Source organism: Anas platyrhynchos, chromosome 5 (genome assembly GCF_047663525.1).
Source record: "Anas platyrhynchos isolate ZD024472 breed Pekin duck chromosome 5, IASCAAS_PekinDuck_T2T, whole genome shotgun sequence".
Lineage (NCBI taxonomy): Eukaryota > Metazoa > Chordata > Aves > Anseriformes > Anatidae > Anas > Anas platyrhynchos.
In genome coordinates this window covers 24,078,664-24,096,912 of record NC_092591.1, presented here as the reverse complement: position 1 = coordinate 24,096,912, position 18,249 = coordinate 24,078,664, and the positions used below count along the sequence as shown (strand labels likewise).

The window sequence follows — 18,249 nt, the reverse complement described above, 5'->3', positions numbered from 1 at the left end:
TCCAGCCCAGCTTTTAGCACGTGGGCTCCTTTACCAGGGCACCTCCAGACTTGGGAGAGAAGCTCTGGTGGGCGCTGGCAGCCTTAAGTGATTTGCAGGATTTTGATTTGCTTGCAAATATACGTGTGTGACAAATTGACTCCTGGGCTTTTTTTTTTTTTTAGTAGCACAGTTCTGGAGCTGGCCCCTGTCCTGGAGGAGTTACCTACAGGTGAAAGTAGCACTGGAGAAAAGGCCAGAGTTTGGCCCGTAAAATATGCCAAGGAATTTCTTTGCCTGGCATCTAAACTTCCACTTCAGTTATTTCCACATTTGCAAGGAGATGCAGAGATTCCTCTTTTCTCATTGTATTTTTGGTCTCTGCCACTTCTGGGGACATGATTGAAGAGGCAAGCTGCAGGCAGTGACTAATGAAGTGGCTCAGATGTCTTTCCATGATGAGGCAGCCACCGGTGTGGAAAATGCTGCTCTTTTTCTGGGGGGATTTTTGTCTCTCGCTGCCTGTTATAGGGAACCCACTTTCTTGTTCTTTATTTTAGCCTTCAGCAGAGGAGGAAGAGGAGGAAAGGGGTTTTCAGGCCAGTCAGCAGGAGTTTTTTCTAGAGCTTCAGCAGATTCTCACCACAGTGGCACTCAGGTTGGGCTGTGTTTCCAATTTCCCCCAGTCTCAGCTGTTACAAATTTACCCAGAGTGGTCGCCCCATGCAGCCCACTACCCCTACCACTGTCGTGAGTCGCCTGTAGCCGAGGGACTTGGAGCTGGGGCACCAGGCAGTGTGGTGAAGCAGCAGCAGCCCCCAGGCTGATGATGTGTGGGACGTGCAGGCAGGTGCGTTGGTAGAGCATGGAGTGGCTCTTGTGGTGTGTGCAATGAGAGCAGCAATTGTTGGGTCCCCGGGTTTTGCGTGTGTGCAGTGTAGGTGCTCTCCTTGCTTGTGATACAGCTGCCTTTGGCTTTTATTCACCAAAAGCTCGGTCTGTCCATCAATAGAAATTAATGAAAACTAGACAGGGAAGCTGGGGCAGAACGTGGGAAGGAAGCAGAGAGAAGAGAAAATGAAATCTTGTAATCGTAAGGGACAGGGGAGGTGTGATGTTGGCTTTTATGGGCAGTACACTCACTTTGTGGGTCTGGTGAAGGGCAGGTCGCTGGGAACACTGCTGTTCGGTGGAATTACATGGGCAAAGCCTGACCCACTCTGGCACTGAGGTGCTGTGTGGCAGCTCTGCTGCAGGGGCTCCCCAGCAGAGGTAGGTCTGTGGCAAGGGGAACTCTGGCCCCAGGAAAGTGACCCAAGGCTCAGCACTTGTTTTTTCCTTGTTACTTGTTTTTTCCCAGCTTTGGGACTACAGTGGTGATGCTGCTGCAGGAGCACACACGGCAGAGGTACAAGCTGCCACCTGGCCCCTCCTGGCTTTCAGATTTTTAACCGGTACTGTGCAAGGCACCTGGCTTTAGGCCTGCTGTAACTGGTGCTGCATCCCCAGAAAATACACAGCCCAGCCTCCTCCAAACATTTGCGTGTGGACAAACACGTGAGAGGTTTAAGAGCAGGAAAAGCTAATTTTATTTTATTTATTTTTTGCTTCCTGGTTGGCCCCAGCTTTCAGAAAGGTGTTAGCTACGAATCCTGACAATTAGCAGACAGTTGGAAAATGTTTTAGAGGGCCTGTGGCTATTTTGGCTGCAGGGTAAGTGGGGTTGAAAGCAGAAATCCAACTCGGTGCTGTGCTGGTTGTTACTGTCCCTTTTATTATCCGTGTTCCCTTTGATGTGGAAACGTTGGCCACCCTTGCCCCCTGGAATGGTGCTCAGGTGTAATTATGTGGGACATCTGTCTGCTCTGAGCCCGTGCTACTCACCCCCTTCTCATCAGGGCCAAATTTTGTGTGTTCCATAAAGCCAGTGCTAAGCTGCACTTTCAGGCAAAGCTGCCCCTGCGAAAAGGAGCTTCAGGCACTGCAGCGCACATGGAAATTGTTTGTGCAGACTTTCTCCAAACTCCTGTGTTTGCGAATGTCCCATGAGGAGTCCAAACACTTTTGCTAGAAAAGGGTTGTTAACAGCCAGCCCGTCACAGATCCTGAAAGTGTTTGTTATCTTGAGCTGGAACTGCAGATAGGAATGGAGTTGCTGGGTCCTGGCATTTGGTGCTCCTCCAGTCAAGTACATCGTTGTCCTTTGAGGAGTGAGCATTAAATAAATAGCTCATTAACAGATCAGAGTTGATTCGTCGTGAAAAAAAAAAGAGCTGCTTGGCTTGCAAACTTTTCAGTCTCCTAAGCTAGGCGTCAGTTGTAATAATTCTATTTTTTTTTTGAAAGGAAACATGATCAGGTCAGCATTATCCCTCCAGTTTAGGCTTTATGTAACAGCAAACCTATTGGAATCACTCGATGATCAAAAATAAAGATCAAGTGAAGACTTTCTCGAGGAAAAAAAGCAAATGTGCCTTTGCCCATTGTGCTTACAGCCTTGGTACTACAGCCACGGAATGTGGCAGAGGAGATGGGCTTAAAAGCATGGGCAAATGTGAAACTAATTAGCCTGGTGTCATTGTCCAAGCTGAATGAAGTGCTGAAAGAAAACAAACATTCGCAATGAAACCCAGCATGGATCTAAACAAATTCTTTCAGCTTTAGTAATAAGCTGTAGTGCTTCCTTAGTAAATGAATGACTGGGGAATTTTTTTGTTTGAGCTGTGACTGTACTCTGACACCAGCAGCACTGAAGCTGCACAGCTATGGCACGGACCTGCTCTTCGAAGGGCTTTTGCCACGGCGGCTGGGCCAGGCTCTCTCACTTCTGTCAAAGTGTTTCTTCATGCAGGCAGCCGCGGCAGCTCTGTGTCAGCGAAGCGTGCAGCTGCATGCACGGCTTTTCCTGTTGCTTTGGACTCCTGCCTTTTAGAGATCAGCCCATAAACGATTATGTATTTTTTTTTTAAATTTGCTTTGCAGCTCGTGTGATCCTCGAGCACCTTCATTTCCAGAAGCAGCCGGTCAGTGGCTTTCTCCTTAGATAAAGAATTTTTCATACCCTGCCCTGTGAGCAGCTCGTTTGCTGCGAGGATGACTGTAGCTGCAGTTACGTTGGCTGCGAAATTCCCAAGATTCCCATCAGCAGCCTCGTTTAAACATCCCCCAGCCCTGCTATAAACAAGCGAGAGACGCTCTCCCTGCACCCTGGCCGAGAGCCAAGGGCATCGGGCGCTCCAGCTGGAGACAGGAGGGGAGTGCAGAGAAGAGTGTCAAGTCATGAATCACCGCAGCGAGGACCGACAGCCACCGTCAACAAAACCAGGCGAACCCGGGGCTGGCTGCTTAATTAAGTGGTTTATTTCTCATCAAAGTGACAAGGTGCAGGCGAGCCGGAGAGGCAGCAAAGTGCTGCTGGTGAGCAGCTGCCTTTGCTCCGTGCACGTGGGGTGCCTCCTCACCGTGTTCTTCGGCAGCCAGATACCAGCAGGGCTGGGGATGGAGTTTACGGGCCCCTGGGCTGCTCCTGGCTGGTTTCCTAAGGTGACAGAGCCTACGTAGTTGTGCTGTTTACCTTGGGGCCCTCCTGGCAACTTCTGAGCGTATAGGACAGCTTCAAGCAGATTGGAGAAAAGATTAGGAATTTCCAAGATTGTTACGGATCTACCCATTTTGTGATGCTCTGCGGGTGGAAGGAGAATGGGCCCAGGTCAGTGCCTTGCCAGAGGCAGGGAGGGTGCAGCCGATACGGGGCTCATCTGGTGGCTGTGCCCTGTGTGTGCAGGGTGCACATGGTGCGACAGCCTGCACACGCATACACCAGGACTGGCCAGAGCAGGGAGGGAAAGGAAAAATGGGGAAGGGAAAACTGGGATTAATGCAGTGCAGGAGAGGCATGCAGGGGCACAGCAGACAAATGCAGAACAGGCTCACTGGCTATTTTTATCTGTTCCAGGATCCTTAGCCGTGCCAGGTTGCTAAATTCTGTAAAGAAATCTGTATGGCCTGTGCTCACCAGCAGAGGCTTAGAAACACCTCAGTAGCTCCCTGTTCGAGGTGTGAGACTCGCGTGGCTGGCTGCATCCTGAGTGACTTTGTTAAAGGGCTGGAAGCTTGAAAACAGTGCCTCCATCCTGAGGAGCTTTGGGGGATTTAGGCACAGCCCAGCAGCTCTTGGCAGGTTTCTAGGGTGGCATCGCTTCTTTGCTCGGAAACTTCTCAGTGCCTGGCCTAAATATGCTGTCACCCCTCACGTGTATGGGATAACAAAGGCTGGGGGGATGCTCCATGGCAAGTGAAGCTGCAGTGAAGTTTTCCCTGGGTTCTGCCTATGCAGAAAGTTCACAGCACCACAGTATAATTTCTTGGCACAAATGGCCTCGGACCCAAGCAGAAGCCGTGTTTTTTGCCTTATGGTACATCTTACCACATTACTTTGGAAGGGCTGCAGCTCTGTTTTGCAAGGTGATCTCCCGCAGCACAGCCGCTGCCAGGAGATGCTCATGATTAACTGCACGCCCTGGGGCCTCCTCCTTCATCCCTGCCTCTCTGCAGTGCTTCCCACCTGGGCTGATCTGATGGGTTGTCTGTGTCCCGTGACTCTGGGGTCACCTTGAGCAGAAATCCTGTGCTTTTTTCCTGAACAGGGAGTGCACGGCCTGGTGTGTGTGACTGGCTCCCTCCTGGTTGCTGTGCCCCCTGCTCCTGCGAGGTTATGCGAGGAAAGATGAAACTTTCTTGCCAGAGGCAGGGGAGCGAATGCAGTCTCCAGCAAACCTGGAACAAGGAGCAGCTTGGAGAAGGTGTGCTTCCAGGCCATGTGCCAGCGCTGAACCAGCACCAAGAAACTGCGGCAGGTTTACAGAAATGCCACAGGCGAAACGAGAGCTCTGGTAATTCACAGGCTCCCCGGGTCTGACAGGCAACCATCCAGCCTCACCTCTTGTATAAGACTGGCCCCTTCATTTCGTGTAGTTACCCCTGTCCCACACCCAATAATATGTGCTTGCCAGCGGTGCTTTTGGGAAGTCAAACAGCCCTGGTGCAGAACCGACTGGCGACAGGGAATCTACCACTTCCACTGGCTGTGCAGCCACGCTCCACAAAACAGCATTTTATTTCTAATCAGGAATTGCCCGGTTATGGCATCCGGCTGTGGTCACCATTCTTCCTTTCTTCAGGAGATGAAAGGCTTTCTGAGTGCCTCGTGTTTGCTCCGTGGGACTGCAGGGGCATAAAGGCACTTTCTTCTGCCTGAGAGGCCAAGCAGGTTGAACTTCCTACGGGGCAGATGGAGCAGCTGGCAGTCTTTGGGGTCTCTCTCCCCACTCCTTTCCCCAGTGCTCAGCAACCCTTTTAGTCAAGTATCTGCCACGTATCTTGCCCCTACCCACCATGTCCTCCTTGAGTGCCCACTGTAAGGCTGGATTTTAACCCACATTCCTGAAGGGAAGTGCTCGGAGCCACTCTATGTGATGCAAGGTGCACGTTGAGGGCCAAAAGGGATTAATCACGACAGGGAAATGGGCTCTGTCACCTACACAGAGTGGGAGAGAAAGAAAACACTCTCTAGTGGGGAGAAAGGGAAGAGAGGCCCTTGCAGTGGCCCTGCCAGTACCAAAATAAATCTCAAAGAGGGGAAACAACAGCAGCGGAGAGCTACCAGCACAAAGGCACAGCAGAGGAGCAGATCTCTGCCTGACTAAAGGCTGCCAGCTCTGGACCTTGGTGGTTAGTTTGCTTTGGTGAGCCCAGTAACCACCGGTATGTGCGCGTCCTTCTCACCAGTGGGCCGCTCGCTACACGGGCCAAGCGGCGACACTGAGGGCAGCAGCCTAAAAGGAATGAAGTTGGATCAAATGCTGGATTTGAACCAAGCCCGTTCTGTTTTGGAGCAACTAAACCCTCCGGTGGGCTGGAAAAAGCTCTGGGGAACCTCGACCAAGGTTGCTAGAGAGCAGAGTCGCTGAGAGTTTCCATCCAAAAAGGATCCAGGCAACATCTCCTTACAGTAAACAGCAGAAAGCCTTGCAGCTCCGTGATCTTTAAGCACAAGGGGGAGTGGATGAGGCTGATGGGAGCAGGCTGAGAGCCCTGGGAGGTTTTATCCTGACAGAGCACATCTGTGGCGGAGAGCTGCCAGCCTGCTGCGAGAAGCCACGGGGGGACATCTCCGCTCGGAGCACATGCCGCCTGCCTCTCCGGGGGCTCCTCACACCTTCCTGGACAGGACCGCAGGCAGGGGGGCAGCTCAAACCATCGGCGGCATTAACAGCGAATCTGACATCTGGGCTGGCCAGTGGAGCAGCCCAGGCATTTGGTTTGTTTATTTTCCTTAGGCCTTTGGCGCTTTTGCTCTTCACAGAAGAAGGCCCGAGCGCGTTGCTAACACACCGCTCGGGGTAAGCACTAAACGAAACTCCCACTGTTTGCAGGAACCGAGCTCAGGCATTTCTTAAACAACTGCTTCATTGTGATTCTTGGACAAATTGAAACGAAAATTTCTTCCCCGCAGCACTGTTTTTTGTCTGTTTTGCTGATAGGCCATGCTGTAGCTGCAAATCTCCAACGTATTGAAGTACGCTGCTTCTGCTCTCACTCGGCCTAACGTGACACTCCAGAGTAATTTCATTACCATCAGCAGAGATACTTCCTCTGTCCACTGGCACGGAGCTGGTTTGGACGTGAGCCCCACCATACAGAGAGCAGAGCTTCACCTCTCCCCCGCTGCAGCTCGCAGCAGAGGTGAACTTGCAGGAATGCAGAACACGAGCGCAAGACTTCTGGGGCCTGGAGAGCAGCTGGCCTTCCTCTGGCATGCGAGTGGCTTCTTCAAGACCAAGTTCTCATCTTGGTGCTGCTGATTTCCCCAGTGCATCATCTACAGCACCATGGAAATACACCTTTGCTTGGAGAAGCTCTTCAGAGGCATTGCTCTTCTTTTTTCCTCTCTTCTATTCCAGATCCTCTCGTTGGCATCCCAATACCTAGCACCATGAGCCACGTGCTCTTTCAGCCTTAAAAACAAGGTGACTTGGAGCGTTAGGCTCTTTGGAGGAGCCAGGGCCTATTTTTAGCTGAGCAGTTGAGGAGGTGTAGGTACAGTGTCTGGGGATGGTGTCTGAGCAGCCCGTGGCTGCCGCGATGCTGAGCAGAGCTCGGAGTCTGGCAGGGGGAGGTTCGCTGGTCCCTCGGGGGTGTTGCAGGGAGGGGGCTGGAGTGGGTGTAGCTGGTGATATGCACAGGCAGCCAAAACCTGGTGTTGTAATGTCTGAGACGGTCTGAGTTTGGAAAAGGCCCCGATGATATCACCCTGCAGAACTGTTAGCGGCAGAGTGCAGGAAAGGAAACGTTCACAAGTCCTTTCCAAATCTGTAAGGAGAGGAATTAACGCTCCTTCTTCCCATACATACCACACTGCTTGGAAATGGCCTTCATTCATGACCAGGCATCAAAAGAGACGTCTCTTTCTCTTTTCTCCTTGCTGCTGCCATCTCTCTGCCACATGTGGCAGGGAGTGCTGAGGATGGAGGGTGTGAGAGCAACGCCTCTTCTGTACTGTCTCCCTGCACGCTGAACTCTGCATAGCGTCCTGCACTTCTGCTTAATCCACTCATAGAAGAGGTAAATGAGCAGTGGAGCTTTCCTTGCTGCCACAGAGGTGAAGTTCTGCAGGAACATCACCGAGAGGTGAATTCTGCAGGAGCCCTCCCGTGCTACCTCTCTGCAGTTCGCTGTGTCCCCTGTGGTCCTGCAGAGCCCCTGGCTGCTGTCTGAGCCAGGTACAAGTCCTGCACCAAGCCCTGCTTGACTGCGAGGCTTCCCCTGAACGTTTTGTCTGCACAGCACAGCCCTCCCACTTCAGAAAGTCTCTCTTTCTGGAGGTGGGGAGTGAAACCACGCAGGGAATGCTTAGCTGCTCTCAAATCTGCTTTTTTAGCGTGACCCACCCGCTCACAGGATCAAGGGAGGGTGGGAAGGAGGAGCTTGAGGCTGGAGCCAGTTCATGTGAATCAAGCGAGCGATGTCCTGCATAGCCCAGGGAGCGTGAAGGATGATGTCAAGCAGAGACTGCCTCAACGAGCAATTATCTCTGTGGCTGCTCTCAAACCAAAATGAGGAGAACGTCTGTGAGATATTTCCCTCTATCGTTTTGTGCAGCAAGACCTGCAGGCTAACGGGGCTGTTGTGTCACGCTGAGAGAAGTGAAAGCAGGGCCTGGTAAGCTGCTTTGGCAGGCAGAGCTTTCTCTTTTAGCCACTTGCCCGTGGCCAGTGCACATTCTTCTTGCTTTTCTTCCTCTCCAGTGTGGTAACGTGGGCTTCTCAGTAGCACGGGCTGCTCTTCCCCTGCCACCTGTGGTGGATGGGATCAGTGTGGGGCTCCTGCCGTCCTGCTCACGAAGAGCCAACTTCACGTGCAATTTAAGCAAAGGGTAAGGCAGATAACAACCCTTCCCTGCGGCTGTCATAAAGTCTAATGTCCCGGACTCACCTACTCCAGCAGGGACACTTGTTGGCAGACTGGCTGAGCAGGGCTGTCATGACTCGTTTAAGCTTGCGAGCATCAGTTTGGTAGCAAGCAAAGTGCTACTCCTAAGGAACCAGAAAGCTAAGAGGAAGAACTGATTTCCCTGCATCTTCTGCTGCTTTCTGGAGTGCAGCCCAGAGGACGGCAGCGGGGAGCAAGCTAGGGAGGGAGTCTTTGTCGTGTGATGGCTGCAGGATAGACCTGTGCAATTTTCCTCTCCAAGGAGGAGAGCGAGAGCCTTCCTCCAAACAGCTCCCCAAACGTTGTGAGCTGAATTTGAGGTAGTTGGAGCTGTTGACAGACTGGGAAGATAGATGGAGCATAATGCTAGCCAGTTTAGCCAAAAGATGACTAAGGTGGGGGAAGGATTGTTGACTCCAAACATCTGTGAGGAGATGGAGATTGCATTAACAAAGGAGAAAATTTAGACAGGAAAGTGCTTCCTAGAAGCGAGCTGTGTCTCCCCAGGGAGGGGGTGGGGGTCCCATAGCTGGCAGGATGGGAACGGCCATAAGTAATGACAAATCTAATTCCTTGCCATGTAATGGTAACAAATAATGCAGAATGAGTCTTGATAAAGAGCTAGATGCAACCTGGTAATAACCAAATGCAGGGGCTGATGCTGGCAGCGTGTGCCTGGCAGTTCTGATGACTGCCTTGAGCCATAAAGCTTGTATTTAGGCTTTTCTTCACGCAATACTTTGGATCAGGGGAAAAATACAATTCCCAGGCCCCTCCTCTGAGTTTTTTTTTTTTTTTTTTTAAATTAATTAATTAATTAAAAGGAGGAGGAGTGTGGTACAGCAACAATCAGTTTGTGCTTTATTTGCTGGCAGTGGGATCCCAGGGACCCCTGCACAGCTTTATGTCACTCTCATGCTGCTTGGAGGGAAAAGATTTCCCAGCAGAGAAAGCAGAAAAGCAAATTTATGTTTTGGAGGAGTTGCTCTGTGATATGAGCCAGGGGCTGGAGTAGGGACTCGAGTGGACAGTCAGATCCAGGAGTATGTGAGAAGCGCTTCCTCTGGGGTGTGGCCAAGACCCTAAATGCCCTGGCCAAAGGGAGCCCTGATTGCAAAGCAGGCAGAGCTGTTGGTGAGATGAGCAGCTGGATCTGTGGGCCCGAGTGATCCCCAGACACCAAATTAGAGGGCCAAGAATGAGGGCTCCCCTGTGGCTAGCTTCCTGGAAAGAGACTAGTAACAACGTCCTATTTATACACCATTCAGAAAGATGGGGTTAAGGCCAGGGCTCTTCAGTATTTTGGGGCTTTGGCTTGGTCAGTGATGAAGCCTTGTTTTAATTTGGCAACGCTGGAGCAAGGTGGCAGCATTTTGTCTTCTTTGCAAACCTGAAACCTTGGTTTCGTTTAGCGTGGGCTGCAGTGCCAGTCCTGGAGGGTTAAAATGTGAAAGGGGAACACCCTCCGCTTGTGCCCTTGACCACTTGGTCTGTTGATGATTATCTCCGAACTGGTAGTCATAAGATAAGGGGGAAAATGTGACTGTGAGGGTGCTGGGAGAGTTGAGGCAGCCCTGCACATCACCTGCCCCGCCAGTGACAGAGGAAAAGGGTGAGTCAGGGCCTGGGAGGGCAGCGGGGCAGGACGGAGGGGCAGCTGCCCTACAGGCTCCCGCTGGGAGGGCTGAAATGCTGCCCACAGGGGTCAGCCTCTGCCCCCAGCCAGCTCCGGGAGGGCTGGGGGAGAGGAGTTCCCAGCCCTGCCCTACAGGAGCCCACCTCGTGGAAATGTCAAACCAAAGGGCACTTGACCACGTAGAAGTGAGGTATGAGGAAGGCAGGCAAGGAAAGGGGCTGCTGGCTGAAGTCAGTTTGTCCTGGGGCAGGTTTGTCTGAGTACACACTTCAACAGCCAGATGAGGAAGATCATCGTCTACAGGGATCCTGAATAAGGGATTTTTTTAACCCTGGTCACCCTGCCATCACACAACAACCAGACCCCCAGCACGCTCCTGGTGTGCACTGGTTAAACTGCTGTGCACAGCCCGGGGGAGCTGAGCACGGGGGAGAAAGCATGAAGAGCTGGTGCTGGGCTGGATGGGGTGGCCAGGAGGGTTCAGCTCCCCGTGTCCTTTAAAGCTGAAAAGACAGAAGTAGTACCAAGTGCCCTTGGGTTGGTTTCCCTTGGGTGAGGGACCCACATGGCTCCATTAGACAGCTCGGTACGTGGAAATGGGTCACAGACCACAGTAACAAGTGCAAAGAAGGGTGGGTTGACATGGGACGGGGCCAGCCTGCAGTGGCAGTGTACATCCAGTGGAAAATTGGCGGTCAGCTTTCCTCCCAGGTGCTACAGATGGGCGGAAGAGCCCCAGCCAGCAGCACTCACTCCACGTGCACTGTGAAAGGAGCCACAGCCAGGTGAAAACCATTGGCAGTGTCCCCTGTCACTTCTTTGTTGCTTGTGGATGAGCTGGCTGAGAGCTGAGCAGCCGTCCCAACCCAGCGAGCCCCAGCGGTGCTGCAGCACACCTCCCTTTTGTGACAGTCCCTAAACTAAGCAAGTGTGGGTAGCTGCTCAGGAATGTCCCCCAGTGGGACACCAAACCGACCTCGCCTCCAGAAGAGGAACCACCACGTCCCCACACGTCCACCCTGATCCTACAGCACCAACCAGCCTGGCTGTGCGGGCCTCTGCCCGGGGCAGGCACAGGGGAAGGGGCGTCCCTCCAGCATCCCCCTGCTTTGGGGACCCAGTCCCAAAACATCCAAAGGACGAAGGGGAAGTCCCATGGGGCCGAGGCTGGGACCGATCCGAAGCGCAAGCTTCCCCTCGCCCCTCCCTAATGCAGACCTGCCCCGAGCACCGTGAGGGCCGAGGAGAAGTTAGGCCTGCAGCTGGGGAGACATCTGTGATCTGGCGGGGAGAGGTTCTTTCCACAGAGGCTGCTGTTTCTGCATGACCTCATCTGGGCTCGCCGAGCCTCTGCGCAGTGACTCACGGCGTGCACGGTCCTTGGGTGGCTGCGGTGGGCCGCAGGGCTTCGAGGTGGCTTTTTGCTCTTCCTAGGGGATGGCTCTCCTTGAGTTGGGTGCCATGAACTCTTTGACACTTTCCCAGTTCTGCCTGGTAAGGTCACCACAATCCGCAGCACCTTGTCATCCTAAGACCTTCTGAGCAACAAGCCATACATTATTAGCCAGGCAGGGCCCGTGCTGGTGCAGGATGAGGCCTGTATGCACAGCTCTCCCAGAGGAGCCATTGGCAGCTCTCAGGAATTACAGACCGAGGAGCCACCAGCGTGGGGCAGCCTGCCTTGTCAAGGTAAAGCCTTACAGAGCTGGGTGGAGGGGAAAAAAAAAATAATCTGGTTTAAAAATAAAGCAGAAGCTGGCCATTTATGGCAAGGCAAGCACTGGCTTCCTCATCAGCCTGCGCAGCACCCACGGAAAAGCTTTTGCCATCCGTAGAGCTGGCCCCTCAGCCTCGGGGCTCTCCTCCCTGCCCTGCACCTCATGGGACAGCTGAGCCCCGACTCTCTGCAGGTTCCCGAGCTGCAAGCGCTGGGCCATGGGTACCAGATTAGCTCTTTTTTTATTTCCTTTCATTTAGCAGGATCCTGCAGAGCTGGGCAGCTGCCAGTCAGTCTGTCAAGACGCGAACTATTTTGGGAATTTTTATGATGGAACAATATTTTTTCGGTAAACAAACGGAAAGCTGTTAAACAGGGACCTTCACCTCGCGGCTCCCGGTTCAGCTCCCTCACTGCTGCGATGCCACAGTGCCTGCACTGTCCGCGCTGCAGAGCTCCCTTCATGGCTCCAGCAGGGGCAAAACAAATAGCTTTTTTTTTTTTTTTTTTTTTTTTTCCCTTTTCATGAACTCCTCGACAAAAAAATATATATATATATATATAAAAAAAAAAAAAAGAGAGAAGAAAAAGAGTCATTTTGGCTTAAGCAGCAGAAGCGTTTGCTTGGTGGACTTAACCCCTCACACACCTGAGGGCAAGCTTTGTGCTCTCGGGGCTGTGTTACCCCGCTGTACAGCAGCCAGCCCCATCCCGGGCTGGATTTCCTCAGGGCTGCTGGAGTACAAATCCAAGCAGCAGTGACACGAAGCTGACTGTGCACAAAAGGAAGACTTCCTTTTTTACAGTGCCTGGTACTAGGAAGCCCCGATGGAGTCACGGAGTTCATGGAGGAGGAAGGTGCTTGCGCAGAGCTGAGCAGTGAGAGGAAAGGCAGAAACCTGTCCCGCTGTAAAATGGAGGTACCACGTCTCTCAGGGGACAAGCCTGCAAGGGGCTGCTCCATCCTTTGGGCTGAAAAATGATGGGCTCCACCTGGCTTCGTGATCCCTCGTGCATTTGTGGCACCGGAGAACCCAGCTTTACGTGGCGCATACTTTGGGGGAACTGGTTGATGCTGGTCGGCTGGAACAAGCCGGGACATTTGTGTGCACGAGGCCGCTCCGTGCACGCTTCGTCCATGTCACAAAGGCGTTTTGTGGTTTCCTTCGGTTCCTGGAACATCCAGTCCAGCTCGTACAGCAGCGCTGGCTCGCGCAGGCCCTACTGGCAGCCCCTTGGCTCCGGAGCACGCGGATCACTGAAGGGTCTCGAGGGATGCCGCTCCGCTTCTCTCTGCCCCTTGTTCCACTGTCAGGCTCATCGGGGAGCTGTAGGTTGCCCCACTCAATGCTCACACTGGGATCTTTTGTTCGCCCCATCCCAATTCTGCCTCGGGGTCTCTCCTGTAACTCATTAGCTGTTCTCACTCTGCTACCAGTGCCTCTCTCAGAGAAGCCTGCAGTAAAGTTCCACCTTCTCCCCGGCCAGCTCTCTTCCCTCCTCCATGGCCAGCAGCAAGCCCTGCACTTTCCTCTCTCATTTTCCCATTTCTTCAGCTTATTCTTTGTTTTTACAGTCTTGGCAGGTCAGCTCTGGAGCCTTTGCCCCTTGCCCTTCTCCGTCACACTCTGGCACATCTGGGAACTCCTCCCACGCCCATTCAGACAGCCTGCTCTCTGCCCTGTAGGAGCACAACTCAAAGCCCCTCTGGGCATGCCCGTGTTGAGAGTCCCAGGAGTGCTGGAAGGCAGGGGGCGAGCATCCCAGGAGCTGCGGCACTGGTGCTGCATGAGAGATGCACACTCGTCTTCAAGCCCCCTGGCATTTAGGGGATCCCTGTTTTACAGGTGGAGGTAGAAACCAATTTACTAAATTTTTTGGATCCCAAGTCTACGTTTTAAACAGACACCTAAGCTGTCAAAATCCATGCAGCTCATGTTTCCTGTGATTACAGCTTCTACTGTCTGTTATTGGAGCCTCACTCCTACTTCCCCTTCCTGCTGTGGCTTCCCTCTCCTCACCCGCTGACTTCCCCTGTCTTTATTGTACCCACACGTTAGTGCCACAAAGTGAATTTTGTGTGCTTCTCCAGGTCCACGAGGAGAGGATGTCCTCCATCCCCAGCAAATAGCCCTTTATCTCTTTCTCCTGAATCATTTGTGCTCCTCTGCAGGGCGTTCATTCTCTCTTGAGCACTCAGCGGGTTACCTAAATCAGTGTCACTTACGCCTATCACTCCTGTTCCTCCTGCTCAGCCTCATTCCTTCCCTAACGAAGGCTTCCCTTTATGCTGCAGTTTTTTGCCTCCAGCTGTTACCCACCTTCAAGGTCCAGCTGCACTTTGTCTTCTTGTCCTCTGGCAGTCTGGGACTTGCCACACTGGGCAGTCCTACAGCGAGTCACAACAACGCAACACATTTGACTTACCTCACGCCTCTCTGGGCCTTAGTCTTACCTTTCCAGCTCCGTTTTCTTCACAGCGGGCTCTCAGGACCAGCTCTGTGGGCCTCTGCTTGGCTTTGAGCATTTACCACATGCAGACACAACAGAATATGTGCTTTGTGTCCCTGTAGATGCCTTGTAAGTGGGAGGAGCAGGGAAAAGGTCTTGAACGGTGGCACTGGCAAACTGAGTGCTCTGCTCAGCAGCATGGGGGCCTGCCTCGTCTTCTGTCTCTCTGCCTGTGCCTCCGTGAGCGATGTTCCTTCTCTTAGCTCCCAACCTGCAGGCATCTCCTGGACCTCTGTTGTTTATGACACTGCAATTTGTTGCCTTGGAAATAAGTGCTGTTTTATCCCAAACAGAGCCTACAGATTCGCAGCGCAATCCCGCAGGAGGAGCAGATGGTTTCCCCCATCTCCTCTGTCTTATTTCCCACTGTCCTCGTCCGCAGTCGGATGACAGGAATCTGTGATTCAGCACAAGTGTCCGTGGCCCAGCTATAGCTACCAGTGTAAACTGGGGAGCCGTGCTTCTGCTGGGAGGTGACATGCCTTTGGGTCTAGCATCATCATTTTGGCTTCTTCTAAGCGGAACTCAACTGAAACCCTAAAATAAACAACTTTTCTTGCTGACTTCAGTGGTGTCCATGAGTGAAGCGCAGAAAGAATGCTTGGCACCTGCAGTTTCTGTTTCCCAGGACTTTGTAGTATCTCTTCTTCAGCTTTCAGCCCTCTGCAAGCTCATTTTGTTATTTCATATGTTGCACTTCAGACAACGTACCCGTGTACTCCCTGCAGACACTGCGTTTCCTCACCTGCAGCCCTCCTGGGCTGAAGCTCAGCTGGTTTGGTGCTGGCTATGCGAGGTAGGACTCGGGGAGCCGGGTGGGGGATATGCCTTCATGCAAATGTGTCTTCCTGGAAGCAGTTTTCAGAAGAAGTGTTGGTACTGGAGCACAGTGGGGTCATGGATCTAATAAGCACTTGGGGAAGCAGAGTTGTGGGGACTCTGTAGGGCTGAGGAGCCCAGGGCATCTGAAATGGCTGGGGGAATGAATGCATCCAAGGCTGAGATTAATTGCTTTGCAAACAGTTCTGTTTCCATTCTTTGGCTTTACTCTTTGTGATTCAGCCTGATTTGTTTGAATTCTGCTCTGAGGCTTATGTCCTACCCAGCGCTTTGCTGCCCGGGTGCTGTCTTTCATTGCCAGAGCAAGTGGGAATGAGTAAATTTAGGCTGGAGATTAGCAGAATGTTTCTTCCTTTCATAGCAGTACGATCCCTGAGAAGCTCTCTAGTGGGAACAGCGAGAGCAAAACCCAAATTGGTTTCAAGACTGAGCCTGGTTAGTTTATGACGAGGATTAAGTAAATGATGGCGTTAGACCTTGTGGCTGGGTTCAGTGATCTCACATCTCTCCCAGTCTTACCTTTCTGGGGCCAGCTAGGTTTAAAATTCATTTGGAGATGAGGAAATTGCCCTCAAGGTTCAAATGTTCTGAATTAGAAATGGAAAACCGAGCAGAGACTACTGAAAACTTTGCTTCTTGGTTATCCTTGCCTAGAAGCAGGCGAGCTGCAGAGCCAGGGCAAGCGAGGAGGCTGACCCGTGGAAAGGAGCAGAGGTCCTGTGGTTTGGGGAGGAGATGTGGCATGGCCAGGGCAAGGCAGGGCCCTGGGGAGGGCGGCTGTGAGTGATGGGGCGAGGAAGGAGGGTCGAGAGCAGCACTGGGAAGGGGGTGTCGGGGTGTGCAGGTCCACGAGATCCGGCTGGCAGGAGGGGAAGGGAGCGGGCTGCCTTTCTTGTGCGCGCTGCATCTGCCTCTTCTGCTTATCGCTGAATTTATCCCGTCTGCAGCGGGCAGCTGACTAAGGCTCCTTGTGCTGCTCCATTAATCTGTGGCTTTCCATTAACAGGCAGGTGCTTGTACCCGGGGGACCACCATGCTGACTGCCAGAGGTTCCTGGCACCGGGTGCCAGGGCGTTAAGCAGCCGGGCTGTGAGTGTGCAAACAAACAGCGAGACCTGTGCTAACAGCCCTGCTTTGTGCTAGCGGGAAGCACAGGCTCCAACTTCTTCCGATTTCTCACCTGTCCAGACTGGTACAGAGAGAAAATGCCTCTTGGAGCTGCAGCACAAACCACACCTATTTACAGTGGATTCCCCAGGGCCCTCCTGTGGGGTATTAACCCTCCAAATGCTTCCTTCACACGGCAAATCCCCCACCGGGTTTTCCTGGGGAAACCGGCCCTCCTGCTGCCACAGAGACCTCCTCTGTTGGTGGCCCAGGGCATTGGCTTCTCCGCTGCCTAGAGCAGGTCCCCGCTTTTCTTTCCTTCCCCAGCTATCTCTGTCCTTTGGCCAGCTGTGTGCTGGGGCTCTTTCTGCGGGAGCTGGGCTCCCCGACACTGCAGGGCTGCCCCTGCTGCGCTGTGTTTTTCTCAGACCCCACCACGTTTCCCTGAGATACCAGCTCATCCCTCCCCCTCCAAATACCCTTCAGCCCTCTTCCCGGTCTCACTGTTTGCTTTCCCTCTTTTCCCTGGTTTCGGAGCTTTCTGGGAAGGAATCCCGTGCCCCGGCCTCCCCAGTGTTGTGTTGTTGTTTTTCCCTCAGTCGCTATGGGCAGGGACCTCGAGCCCGAGCCAAGGAAGGGAGGGAAGAAGGGAGGCAGAGAGAGAAGGAGGGAGCTCGGGGGGGAGGGACGGAGGAAGCCAGGAAAGCCAGAAGGCAAAGCGTGCAGGGGAGCGGGGTGAGGAAGGCATGGGGAAGGAATGCAGTGGGGAAGGAGGACAGAGGGCCTTGTGCGAAGAAGGGAGTTTGGGGGAAATACCCGGGAGAGGTTTTCCATTGGTCCTTTTATTAATAACACTACTGCAGCAAACAGCAATCTCCCGAGGAAGGCAAGGAACCCCCCATCTGCCTAGGACGCGAGGCAGGAGAGGTTATTCAAGGCAAAGAGACATCCTTCAGAAAACGAACAGCCGAGCCCAGAGCAGCCAGCGGGAGCACAGACTGCAGCAGGGAAGATGCAGGGTGGGAATTTGGTGGGTATGGAGAGAATGTGAAGCATAAAGACCCAGAAAAAAAAAATAAAAATGTATAGGACCTTATGTAAGTCTGTTGGAAGTGAGAAGCCTGGGAGAGGTCTGACAGACTGTCTGGGAACAGGGAGGAAAGTAGAGCAGCTAAGGGAAGTAAGGACACTGCAGGGAAGCTAAATCATTCCTATACCCACAAGAAAAAAACACAACCCCTGTAATAGTGCAGTTCAGGGTGCAGATGAGGTACCCTCGGGCAGTAGAACTTATAAAAGGAACTGCTGGTGTGTTGGAAATCAGCAGTCCCTGGGATCAGGCACCAGCGCCTCGGGAACAGAGTGACTGATGGGGACCAGCAGCTGTGCACAGAAATAGGGGAGGGCAGAGTGAGCCAAGGGATTGCAGACACAGGACGTGTTTCAGTGCCAGGTACATCGGTCATTTAGGGTCTGCGTGTCCCCTCGGCACACCCACCTGCCCTGCTGCACAGCAAGGGAAATCTGCAGCTCGCTTCCCTCCGCGAAGGAGAGTGGTGCTCCCGGGGCTGCCAGAAGTTATGCGGTGTTTCCTGCTGTAGGAAGTGCAGCAGAGCACGGATTTTAAAATGGGGTGTGAGCGGGGTCCTTCAAAGGAGCTTCTCGACGAGGCTAAGTGGCCACGAGGTGATCTGTGCGGGCACTGCTGGAATACTTCAAAGGAGGAGAAGCCCGAGGCCCCGAAGGCTTGGAGCAGCTCGTGCCTGGGAACCACGCAGGGACGGTTTTATAGTCGGATGGAAACCGATCCAGATGTGACTGCAGAGCCACTCAGGGAGCCTGGGATGCACCTTCATTGGGATAATTCTCTGTATGCTTCTCATCACCCGTGCTGGGAAAAATGGGGGAGATGCAGGCAGATAACGAAAGCCATTAGGAGGATGGAAACGCTTCCATGTGAGCAGGGGTT

At 53.0% G+C, this 18,249-nt stretch overlaps 1 long non-coding RNA gene across 1 annotated transcript; it reads left to right on the top strand.

Moving 5' to 3' along the window:
• Positions 1 to 610: 610 nt before the first annotated feature.
• LOC110351699 (uncharacterized) lies at positions 611 to 15,525 on the top strand. Its single transcript, XR_002399447.4, has 3 exons — positions 611 to 829; positions 2,962 to 11,794; positions 12,629 to 15,525. It is a non-coding gene; the product is annotated as an uncharacterized lncRNA (long non-coding RNA).
• Positions 15,526 to 18,249: the final 2,724 nt, after the last annotated feature.